Consider the following 12,324-nt stretch of genomic DNA (forward strand, 5'->3'; position numbering starts at 1 on the left):
AACAAACCACAGCACTAATGCAAGGTCACCACAGGGCTGAATATTAGCTTATTCCCGTGTGTATGGGTCACTTGCTTCTGTTTCGGTATTTCTGCTGTGCTTGTCAGGGTTGTTAGTATTTTCAATTTGTATTAAAGGAACTCTCAGAACAGATGCTCATTCTGCTGAGAACTCTGCAAGCACAGTATATGGAACTCTATCTGTTTTGTTCATGTGAACTCTGTAACTAGAAGACTGCTCAGTTCTGAACCAGGCAGAACAGTAGGAGGCAAGTAAGAGTCAGGACATGAGATGTCAAACCTGAATGGTGCTGCATTTCACCTGTACACTTACTAGCTCAGATTTTCATGCCCAGGTCTATAGTGTTTAAGTTGAAGAGCTTAGAGTCTTAAAAGACCAGACTCAGAGAGTGAAGGGTGGAAAAAGGGAAATAACATAAGAGAAAGATGAATGAAATTGCAAAATTATGTTAACTCTGTGATTTTATGGGGAAAAAAACCTCTTTGGGAGGGACTTAAATATAAGGGGATGAGCCACTAACAAAAAAATCACAAAATATTTTAGTATGGAAAAAAGCTTGTATTCTCCACTTGTTCTTTAGTTTCTGTTGGAGTGGATGCAGGAAATAAGATTTTAGTTTTATTTTAGTTTTACTTTTATATGCTGCGGTGTTATGGTATTTTCTGTGATTTCTATATTTCTGTCATAATCAAAGGAGTCCTAGAGTTGTTATGAAGAAGAAACACAAAAACTGCCATGATGACTCATGCCATTAGTATTCTGATATCCTCTCCCTGACAGTAGCTCAGATCAGATGTTACAGAGGAAGGTGCAAGAAATCTTTATGTAATTGTGAGATAATGTGCTTATATATTTTCTCTAGCACTAACCAGTTAAAGCTGGTTTATACCTAATAGATTAGCCTTTACTTATTTATCCGTGTTACTTGTATACTAGGAATCAGTTCACCTTGTGCTAGGCGTTGTCCAGACAAATAGAAACAGATGGTTCTTGTCCCAGAGATCTTACCTTTTCTCTAGATATTAATATCCATTCTGTGTTTTCCTTTTATCTGACTTAATGTAAATGCAGGTGTTCTTATTATGTCTGTAAAAGTGTTATCCTGCTTTGAAATCTGCTAAACTGTAAGCCACAAAAATAGCTTGTGGCAGTAAATTGCACAGACTGGTTAAGCCCTGTGTAAAACAAGCATTTCTTTTCAAGGGTGTCATCTGGACACCGCTGTCATAGAAATACATTCCATTTCACAGTCTCTCTGTGATATTTTATTCATGCTGTACAGGAGGGAGTAAAGGACCGAGTCCTGCATTAGCACACAGGAGACAGCTCTTGTGACAAGTGCCCGTTGCAACCCTTTGGGGTCTGTCTGAGAGGAAAAACTGAAATGTCTTACAGTCTCCTGCCTGGTCTCTTTGATGAATCAACAACACTGAGTGAGGTACACTGTCAAACAGCTCATAGCATGGATGTTCACCCTTTGCGTATCGTAAAAGAACATTGTTTATCAACATGTAATCTCGGTGCTCTATGTCATAAAATGCTATGTGCTATACAACAGTAATATCTCTATCGTGGGTCAGTCTTTTGCTATTGTGTCAATTTGTGCGTAATTAATTCACCTTATATACATTAATATATTTAAATTTCCTTGCCTAACACTTGTTGATTATTTTTCCTTGATGTAATTCCTCTACAAGGTTCATTTTTGGTCATATCCTACTTCACATAGCAAATATTATTTGTAGTGCCTCCTTGTCTGACATTTGAATGGAAAGCCTGCGAAAAGTCCTGTTGTTTGGAAAAGGGAAATAATAAGTTCCAGGCCTTTGAATTTAGACCCCAACATGGCAATATTGACCTTTGTTTCCAATAACGGCTAATGCCACTCCTTGTACAGATTTTTGTTCACAAGGTTTCCCAGGTAGTTGCCTCCAACCTATTGCCATGATACTCCATCTTGTGAGGAATCCAGTAGTGTAGTTATGGTCTCTTTACCCAGATGTTTATGCAAGATCTTCTCTAAGATCCTGTCTTGTGTTGCTTGTTGCCCATGCTGTTGACTCTGATCAAATTCAGGATACTGCTACAGAATACTATGCTATCGGGTAAAAGGTTACAAATGCTCAGCTCCTGCATGTGCTCAGGATGAGGCTTCATCAAGTATTTTGAAGTACCTATCATTTATCTTTACTGTCCATTGGTGGCAGTCACATTAAAGGCATGCATGCACGTACTGCGTTATCCCAGCTCTTGTTGCCAAAGGTGTGCTCTACAGGCTGTGAGGGAGACAATAACCCAGACAAATGATGAGCTTCTGTAGCCCTGTATAAAACAGCAGCCTGCCCTTCCCTAGAAAAGCTAAACACCAGCAGACTTCTCACAGTGATGGTTGTGTGTGGTGCCTTTTGTTCTAGCAAGAATGAATGGCTGCATGACAAAATATTTTTAATTGTAATCCCAGTTTATACAATAATCAGAAGCAGTATGAGGATGTAGACCCTGGCTTTCTGTTTCCCTATTCTTGTACCTTGTATATGCTCATCTCCTGTTCTGATTTATTGTTTTCTTTTTTTGTTTGGTTTAAATAAGACATATTACGTAGGTTTAAATACATACAGTTTGTTAGGCTATTGACAGATTGTTAGGTTACCCCCATACCCATCACAGGAGAGCCATGAAAGGCGCATCTTCGTAAGCCCAGAGGAGCACAGGGGGCACAATGGCAGGCAGAAACCCAAATTAAAGACTAAGAGGAAAGGAGACCCTGTCCGGTCCCCTCCCAGGGCTGTCCCAGCAGAACCTCAGCCCCAGTGTCCAGACATGAAACCCATCACCATGATCCGTGGGGAGCAGCTCTCCGGGCTACATCTTGGACTAAGGGGGAGTTGCTAGCTGGAGGTGTGGGACACATAAGGGGATGCAGGGCAAGAGCTTTTGGGGATTGCACAGGATTTATTATGGGATGTTCAGGGGAGGAACCAAAGGCAGGACAAAGGAGGGATTTAGGAGATTTGGGCAGTAACAAGTGTGGGATAAAGGAATGAAAGGGTTCATCTGTGTAACGAGTTGGCTGGTCAGGATGCTTGTCTGGTGATGCCCTGCACCTGACCAGCACAGTGTGTCCTGTCTCCTTACTAAACGCCACCTTCAACTGTTTTCCAGTAAGAGGCTCTTTACTCTGTGTGTATATGGGGGTGGGGGTCTGTGGTGCAGCAACTGGAGCGAGCATGTGTGTGATTGCTAGCAAAGATAATGCCAGATGAGCCAGTGAGTGGGTAAAAGGGGCTGGGGTCCAGGATGGGTTTGGAGGTCTCTAAGTGCCACCTCTGGGTATGAGAGCAGCTGTGTGTCTGTAGGGATGAGAGCACAGGGGGGTGGCTGTTGGGAACAGGGGAGTCCTGGACAGCTCTGGCTGCGTGTGTGTGAGATGGTCTGTACCAGCAGCTGGAGTGGGGCTGTGGCCTTGAGAGCTTGTGTGTCCAGGTGACAGCAACTGGGGAGACTGGGATCTCAGCGGCAGCTACTGGACAGACTGTCTAAGCCCTGCTGCTGGAGGGCTCCACCTTGCAGATATGTATATATATTCCCACTTATGGGCCTCCGTCCTGCTCAGCCAGAGCAGGGAGCAGGATGAGGCTGGTGGTGCTGTCAATGTTGTTGTGAGTGTTCTGTGTGTCTTTCTGTGATCTGTATGGCCAGCAGTGTACATATGTATGTTTGTGGTGTATACATGTGCTCTGTGTGTGTGTGTCTACTGGGAGTACATGTTCAGCCTCACTACTGCTTGGACCTGGGGGCATGGAGTGGCAGCAGCCTTGCCTCTCTCAAGCTGCCAGATTAGGTATGTTTTCCGCTAACATAAATCCTTAGAGAAAAACACTGGAAAGCACATACCACACCATTGTTACTTTAGTTCTGTTTTCCTTTTTTCTTTTTATTTTCTGTCTCTTTGTATTCTGAATCAAACTGAGTAACCAAGGACCAGGTCAGCACAAATGCATTTTAGGATGATTTGAAATGAAACTGAGTGGGATCACATGGTTGTAGTCAGTCTCTCCTGCTACCTCCTCCCTGGGTAAAATTGCTTTGTGCATGAACACAACGCTAGTGTCTAGCTTCTTTCTTGTCACTGTCAAGGCTGCTGGTCATGTTGCAAATGCACATCACTCACGTGGATGATGATCTTCCGACTGAGAAGCATGGAGGGAAGCATAAAATTGAGGAGCTATTCTGACAGTGATGGTTGCTTAGGGGAAACACCGTCATCCATAAACACACAAACACTTTCTTTTCTACCTGAAAGATTCTTTCAGTGTTCTCATATATATCATGCCTCTGTCTGAACTTTTTGAAAAATATTCCTCTGCTCTGCACTGTCCACAGTGCTTAATCAGCTTCTGTGGAAAAGTGTGTGTCAGTGATTGACATGCTTCCTACAGGGCTGGTTCACCTTTACCAATATAATGAACACAGAATAACGTGCTAAGATTGTCCATGCAGCTAACAGGCCATAAACTGACTGTTTTAAGAAGCATTATCTGGTGGTCATCCCAAAGACTCTTGACAAAATTTAAAAAAAAAAAGTTAGGGATGTCCGTTCAATCTTGGGGTATCTGGTCTGGGACATTTTAAGAACATAAAAACAATCCCACCAGACCAGATCAAGGATTCACACGGCCCTGAATCCTGTTTCTTGGGGACCTAGTCCAGTGGTAGATGGCACGCTTAACATGCAAGAGGTACTTGTTGATGCCTATATGCTGCAAAGTGCCCGAGGCCAATACCTCATGGTATATCAAAGAGTATAAGAAGAAATTCTTATTCTTACTCCCCAGAATCCCCTCCCAGCTTCCACTGATTTGCAACTCAGGGACTTCCAGTCTATTTTTGTCTTAAAGAAATAATTTTGTCAAGTAGAATTGCATTTCCTACTCCAAAATCTTCCCAGTTTGAGACCAGACTCATTGTAGAAACCCTATTCTTGTTTTTGGGACATGTATCAGCTGCTTGTGAAATCTATTAATTCCATTTCATAACCAATTTATTTATAATTGATAGCAGAAAGAAATCCCTCAGTCTGCACTTTTTCAGAAGCTCCTAACATCAAATCACCTTTGAATTTGAGCTTGTTTTCCAGGTCATCGATTCCATTTCTGAGCATTTTACTTCCTTTAGTGCTTGTAGAATGGAGTCATCATTGATTATTTTCATGTCATTAAAATGTGCTTTCGTGGTCTAGAATCGAAGTTTTCACAAATTAAATTCTCAGTAATATTTGTTCCTACTACTGTCACTATAAGCTCATATATTAAAGCTGTTTGCCCTTCCTCACACCACTTTCAGAACTGCCATGACATTGAGAAAAATGGGTCAGAATTTAAACAGATTAAAATATGAAGAAAGACTTGGTATAATAGCTATTTTTGTATGTGTCAAACAACCAATAACCACAATTTTCAAAAATTTACATACATCTAGGAAGGTTTTACATTGCCGTAATAATAAAAGCCAGTTCCACAAAATAAAAAGGGGAATAATAATAATAAAAAATCATATCAAAGGTATTGTTTTATTCTGCATTACCAGAGCTGTCAAACATTGATTTCATAAATCTTGTAGTATAACCCTTGTGTTTTTAACTCTGTTAATCAACCAATATAACCCTTTTAATGTACTTTTATTACAAAAAACACCTAACAAAGAGACTTGACAAAATACATTTTTCTCTATTTTTGGTTGATTTGATCTGTGCATTTGACCTAACTTTGCCTATACTCATTTCCACTGTTTCTCTAGTGCAAATCCATCAGTTGTTTGTCTGAAGAAAATGCAACACACTGTCACTGATGGAAAAATTAAAAAAAACCCAACAGTGTCATTAAGGCTTGATATGATAATGGAGAATATAAAATAGTAAAATAATGTAAATTCTCATAATCAATTCTTCTACTTTTTTTCTGGTTTTTTTTGCAAGGTTGATTTTTAATCTGTGTGTTTTTTCCCACAGTAAAGCATAGGGCTTTCAGCAGTGGTTGAGTTTTAACATTATTTGATCTCAGGGGATGGAACTTAGTTTTAAAAACTAAGTCAGACCTACTTTCAGTATGACATTTGCTACGAAGTATAAGACTACTGAAGAGGTATATGTACCTTTTCAGTGACGCACTTTATCATATGCTAGGTGATATTGATGTATATTGACTTTTTATTTTTTAGTGCTGAATATATTTTTCTAAATAAAATAAGCATCAGTTCAATTATTTAATCACTGAACTACCTTTCTAAAGTAAAATATCATGAAATGCATTGTCTTTTTATATTTTGCATCATGCAATACTTTTCTAATGCTTATGAAATGAGATTGATCTGTTTTTCTTTCTTACATAACTCCATATACTAATAGCAACAAAACACACTGGGAATGGGTTTTGATGTGAGAACTCCCCTTCCTCGTTAATACAATTTATGAGCTTCAGCTTCATTCAGTATACTTCCACTAAATTAAGACTATATTGAGACTATCATACTTGTCCTCCTTATTTATTTATTTATTTATTTATGGGGGTGGGAGTGTTTGTTTGCTATTATTTCATGCTACCTTGCAAATTTCAGTTTCACTCACATGCATAAAAAATAAAAAACCACTCCACCTCAATTCCAAGAAATTTTGTTGTGTGTCAATAATAAATTTTTGTAACAGCTGTAACAGAGGAACTTAACAGAGTATATTTTCCCTCATTTCACAGACCCTGTACATCCTGAGCTCAGATTCATCCACACTTTTTACATACCTGTCTGGGTAATCAGAAACATGTATGATAAGGCACATATACAAGCAGGGTGAATACTAATGGCAAAGAAGTTCTTAACTGTAACATTTTTTTAAATTTGGAGTTCATGATTTTGCAAATACAGTAACTATTCAACAAACTGTATTACAATAATTTTAAACTGTTTTTCAAAGAAAAAAATTATCTCCTCGCCCTGCCTCTTTTTCTTCTTTCCCTTGTTACATTTTGTCTCACCAAACAGCCTCAGTGTGACATTCTTGTGCACTACAGAAACATTAGCTCCACCACACTGGCCTAACTGAAGGTAACAAAATTATTAATAGCAGTAGTATTTTATTAAAAAAAGAAAGCACGTTTTCCTTTTATGACTGGAAAATATAGGCTTCTGAGAGTACTCAGTGGTCAGATGATGTCACACTGGTTATTTGATTGCAGAAATTGAAATTATGTGAGATGAATTCCTCCAGAATTTTGACTAGACGAAAGGATCTATTTCTAATTCTATTGTCCTGTAATAATGGTCTGTTCTTCTGATTTTAGAGCTACTTACCAGATTTCATGGATCCATGTGCAGGTCAAAAAATTTTGCATCAAGTTTTAAAAAATATCCTATCTTATGAATCATTCACAAAAAGTCAGAAAGGGAAGTGGCCATTTTCTGCCAAGGAATTTAACAGTAGGTAGTCCACCGGCTTCTTTTAAATATTAATTCTGAGGAAAAGAGAGTATTATGGTTACTATTATCAATTCAGTTTATATTTTTTATTTCACTTAGAATTTATAGAAACATCATCATTTTCTTTAACCTAGCAATAATTTTTTAATTATTAGTATCTTTAAAATATTTTATTATATTATTTTATTCTACATCCTAATATCTCAGTTACAATTAGTATAAATTTAGTTCACACCATTCTTATCAGCTATTGAATACATAATTTGCTTATGGCCTAAAAAGGAGAAATAAGAAATGCCTGGGTTATTATATCTGTGTCTTCTGATATGCACTAAGCAATACTGTTTGCTGCTAAATACCATGTCTCCCAAGTATTATTACTACAACAGCTTGTTTGAGAAGATGGCATTTGATAGCTATCAGTTGTATTTACTCCAAAAAATGTAGCCTCTAAGAATTAACGTCCCAGTATTTAGCAAATGAATGTCTGAAACAAAGGCACATGAACACAAAAGTGATCTGATTGCACAATTTTATAAGCATATTTTTCAGGAAGGCGTTTCGATGGACTGTTATCTTTCAATTGAAAGTATTTGCTATCAAGACAGTTATGTTTTGTTTTAAATGTCAGCCAACAAGATTGCCAACAAAACAGAAGCAAAGCTGGTTGCCCTTAGAACCAACATAACTCACCACTGTTAGTCATTTTTTCTCTTACAGTATCTTCAAACTGGTCTATCTTCAGTAACTTCAGTGTTCTTATTACTTATTTCATAATTAGAAAAAAGCTTAGGGTCTGTAGCTTTCATGACCACAGTAAAGAGCTCATAAACTAATTGGAGGGATTAATATTTTAATCATTTTCAAATGTTGCTCATTATTTTTAACAACAGCAAAACTCTAATCAGACAACATAGCAAAACTTCCTCTTCTTTAGGGCTTGAAGCATGCATGGAATTTGTTGTATGCAGAAGAGGAACAAATATTAAGTTGTGGTAATTCCAGTTAAGTAGAAATACAATGAGCAAATTAAGATAGGTCAGAAACTTCCAACTCTGCCATAAAAGGGAAATAAACCTTTTATAGAGGTGATTATTCCTTTCTCTGAATAAGCTTATCCTTTCTGAAGAAAAGGCAAAGTAAGCAACTGTAGATAGAGTAGGTTTGGAGAAGTTAATGCAGTGTGTGTGCGTTCTCTCTACATGCCATATTTTAGGGAGAATTTAGGTCAGTGATTTTGTCACTGGACAGATCCAGTACTTATCACTTCTACAAAAAAGGGAAGATCTAAGTGACACAGAATTCTGCCACCCGGGTGGCACAGAGTGTTTTTCTGTGCTGAGGTATGGAGTAGGTAATGGCTTCTTTAACAGCCCTGAAAGGAAATTAGCTCACAGATTAGCTGCTTAGCCTGTGTACTTATATCAAAGACAGCACACTTGGAGGGGGGAAGGGAAAAAAAAAGAAAAATAAAAGCTATTTTGTCATTTAGTTAAAGAAAAAAATGGTTCCTGCTAGAAAAAAAATAGTTCCTGCTAAAAATACACACATGTGTATGTATACATATATATATGTATGTATATATGCGCATGTACTTTGATTAATACCTTCTGAATATGAAAGGTTAGTTATCTTGCATTGTAATTGTTTCCCCAAACGGGTGATACCAATTGTTTCATGAAGTCAATGAAAAAATTGCCAGTTTCAAGAAATGGATAAAAAGTGTGACAATTGATTTTCCAAAACATTTGTCTCACAGTTACATGACACATTCTTAGCAGGATTGGGAACTTGTTAGACAAGAGGCAAAGCTCATGATACTGACTGTGTTGTGAATGAATTTGTTTGCATGAATCGGATCCCAAAACTGACACTTGCTTAGTGTATTCTTGAATGCAAAAGAAAAACAGTAATCATTTTCTGAAAGCTGCGATTTGGTAGGTAGACTGCTTATTACAAATATTTTTAATAAGCTCACGAAAAAAAAATTTATTCATAGGACCCCCCCAAACTTAGCTGTAGTTGCCTTTACAGCAGATAATGAAACTGCTAACAGAGCTGGTAGAAATAACTTGATATGTTATTTGATTAAACTAGTATAGTAAATAATCCAAACAGAAGTCACAAATGTTATACATCTTTAAGGATACATAGTTGATATATGTGAAAGGCTCCAATAGCCACATTTGCAGCTTATGGGCACTGCAGTGGTTCTACAGTACAGGGATGAATCTACTGTGGAGCATGAAAAGAACATTAGTGAAGAGAAAAAAAACAGCAAGCATTCGGGGAGGTGCATTTGTAGGAGGAGAAAGAGGTTGTTTGCCTGGTGCAATTTGGGAAACTAGTTTGAGCAGTCAGTAGTGAGCTAAGGATCTGTGAAACCAAGGCAGCGCAGAGGAGACAAAACAGACAAACAAAGTAATATATACAAGTTTAGGAATAGAAAGAAACGTAATGAAAAAGTTATGTCCTTCATAATGAAAGAAGAGAATTAGAACTTGATTTTCTTTCCTCATGAAAGACTGGAGGAAGAAAGGGGATAAAATTGAAAATATGAAGAAAACTATATGAAAAAGATGCCTGGAGACTCTTCTGGGAGAGCTCTGTACATTAACCACAAAATATATAAATGAATGCAATACTTTACAGAGAATATAATCTCTTGATTCAGGATCATCAAAAACATAAAAAAGACTTTTCAATTATTTCATGTTTTCTGTATTTGCCTTCTTTTGAATTTGTTTTCATGCTTGATGAGTGTTTGAGAATGCCTATATATAGATAGCAAAAAATCTTAATAGCCTCTAGTGCCACAAGTGAAAGCACGTAAGATCAGTCAGAGATTAAGGTAAAAGCCAAGAAAAGTGGGCCAGAATTGTGCTTTTAAATTTACAAACCAAAAAAATATTCACATTTCTCAAAAGGTGAAATGGATATGCAGAAATGGGTATTCCTGTATGAAAGTGTCTCGAAATTATGGTTGATTTACAGTTAACCATAGCTGGGACGAGAACAAAAAGCAAATTGTAGAATTTTCTATAACATATATGCTACAAAAGTAGAAGTCAGATAAATTATCCATATTCTCAGAGGCTAGTTTGTATGTTCTACAGCTTAGCAAGAAAAACAATAATTTCCATAGACTATTTTTGCATCTGCAGTTTTTGTGGGAAAACTGTATTGCTCTGAAAGAATTCCAATGTGTTTTGTTGTAGTCTGTGTGAGTCATGCGCAAGTCATTAAAGTCAGAGACTGTCCATTGTAAACCCATCATTATTGTGTAGGCCAAAGTTAAAAAGAAAATGTCTGGTTTATGATTCCACTCATTCTTCTAGCTCTATGTCAAGTCTTGTAACCAGAAAAAAAGTGCTCGAGAACTGATAATTCTTTGCAATTTCCAAAACCTCAGTTCAACATCCATTAGACAGCATCTCTTTGAAGACTCTCTTGGCTAAAATATTATGTTTGCACCTGGCAGCTCTCACAAAATTTTCAAGAAAAGAAAGAAGTGTAGCTACAAAATAGTACATGCACAACTCTAACTTTCAGCACAGAAAATGCCATTTCCCTGCCTCTGCAGAGGTCTTAGAGATTCAGAAATTCCATTTACAAAGAGGATCATATTGGCTTTCTATTAATTACTATTTTAGACTGAGGAGAAAACAAAACCAAACCAGAAAAAAAGAAGAGTGACATGCCCATGAAAGAGCACAGGACCGTATCTCTTGTTTGAGGAAACCTATTTTTCATGTGCCATCAACATGGGCTCTGTCACTTGACTTGCTCTGTATTTTTCCCAGAGTTCTAACAACTACTTTAATGTCAACGTTCATTTAAGGCCAGTATAAAACCATCTGTCTCTTCCCATAGATTTTTAAATCCCTAAATGACCTCCAGATAGTTTTTAGAAGTTTTTTCTTTTCTCTGTAGTGTCTTTGGAATCACCCACCCGGTGCCTTTAAATATCCCCCTCCTCTTATTACTGAAGCCTTCCAATTAACTGGCGACTAGAAATACGGTGTCCTGTGCATTAGTCTTAATTACTATTGTGGGAACTCATTCTCAGCAGGAACTCTGTGAGTCAAAACCTACATTTTGTAAGAACCCAGTTCCCTTTTTAAGCTGTTAGCATAACATAGCCCTCAATATTGTTCTGCTATCCCTTTATCAGATGTTCAGAAATGTTGTGTTTGTTGTTTTTTTTTTAACATCAAACCACTCCCAGTTTTGCATTCAATTTGCAAATCGTATTTTGGTAGGTAGGAAAAATAATCTGTTTGTGAAGCTGCTTTTGGCTATGGCAGGAAGTCGTTAATGGGCAGTTTCATGAGTGCTGGCATCCCATAAATAACAACTAGTTCCACGAGCATCAAAACTGATGAAGCCTATGGATTTGTCTTGTGGTTGGATTCCCAGCTGCTTAATAACCTGCTGCCTCTCACTGAGGCTTTTCCTTTGACTGGAGCATTCATAATGTCCTTCTCATGTGGTTTCTCTGGTGTCTAATAAAGGCTGAGTTCATGCTGCAATCTTTCCTCAATGAAGACACTAATACTGTCTCTCTTCTCTACACAAGTACCCAGTTTCACAAAACTTATATAATAACTTGATATCTTTGAGACAACTGCCTCTCTGTCAGACTTAGCTGAGGCTGGTCATCAGTTTCAGAAGTTACTGGATTAGGAATCAGCAGAGAGAGCGATACATGTACTGTATTTACTTAGGAAACCAGGCTGAGTGTTCTGGTTTGGTTTTTTTTTACATCCAGGAACTGAGGCCACAATCTTCATGTCTATTTGTTTATGCATGTCCATCAGTTTTTGCTAGTGAGGA

This window comes from Gymnogyps californianus, chromosome 2 (genome assembly GCF_018139145.2).
Source record: "Gymnogyps californianus isolate 813 chromosome 2, ASM1813914v2, whole genome shotgun sequence".
NCBI classification, from domain to species: Eukaryota; Metazoa; Chordata; class Aves; order Accipitriformes; family Cathartidae; genus Gymnogyps; species Gymnogyps californianus.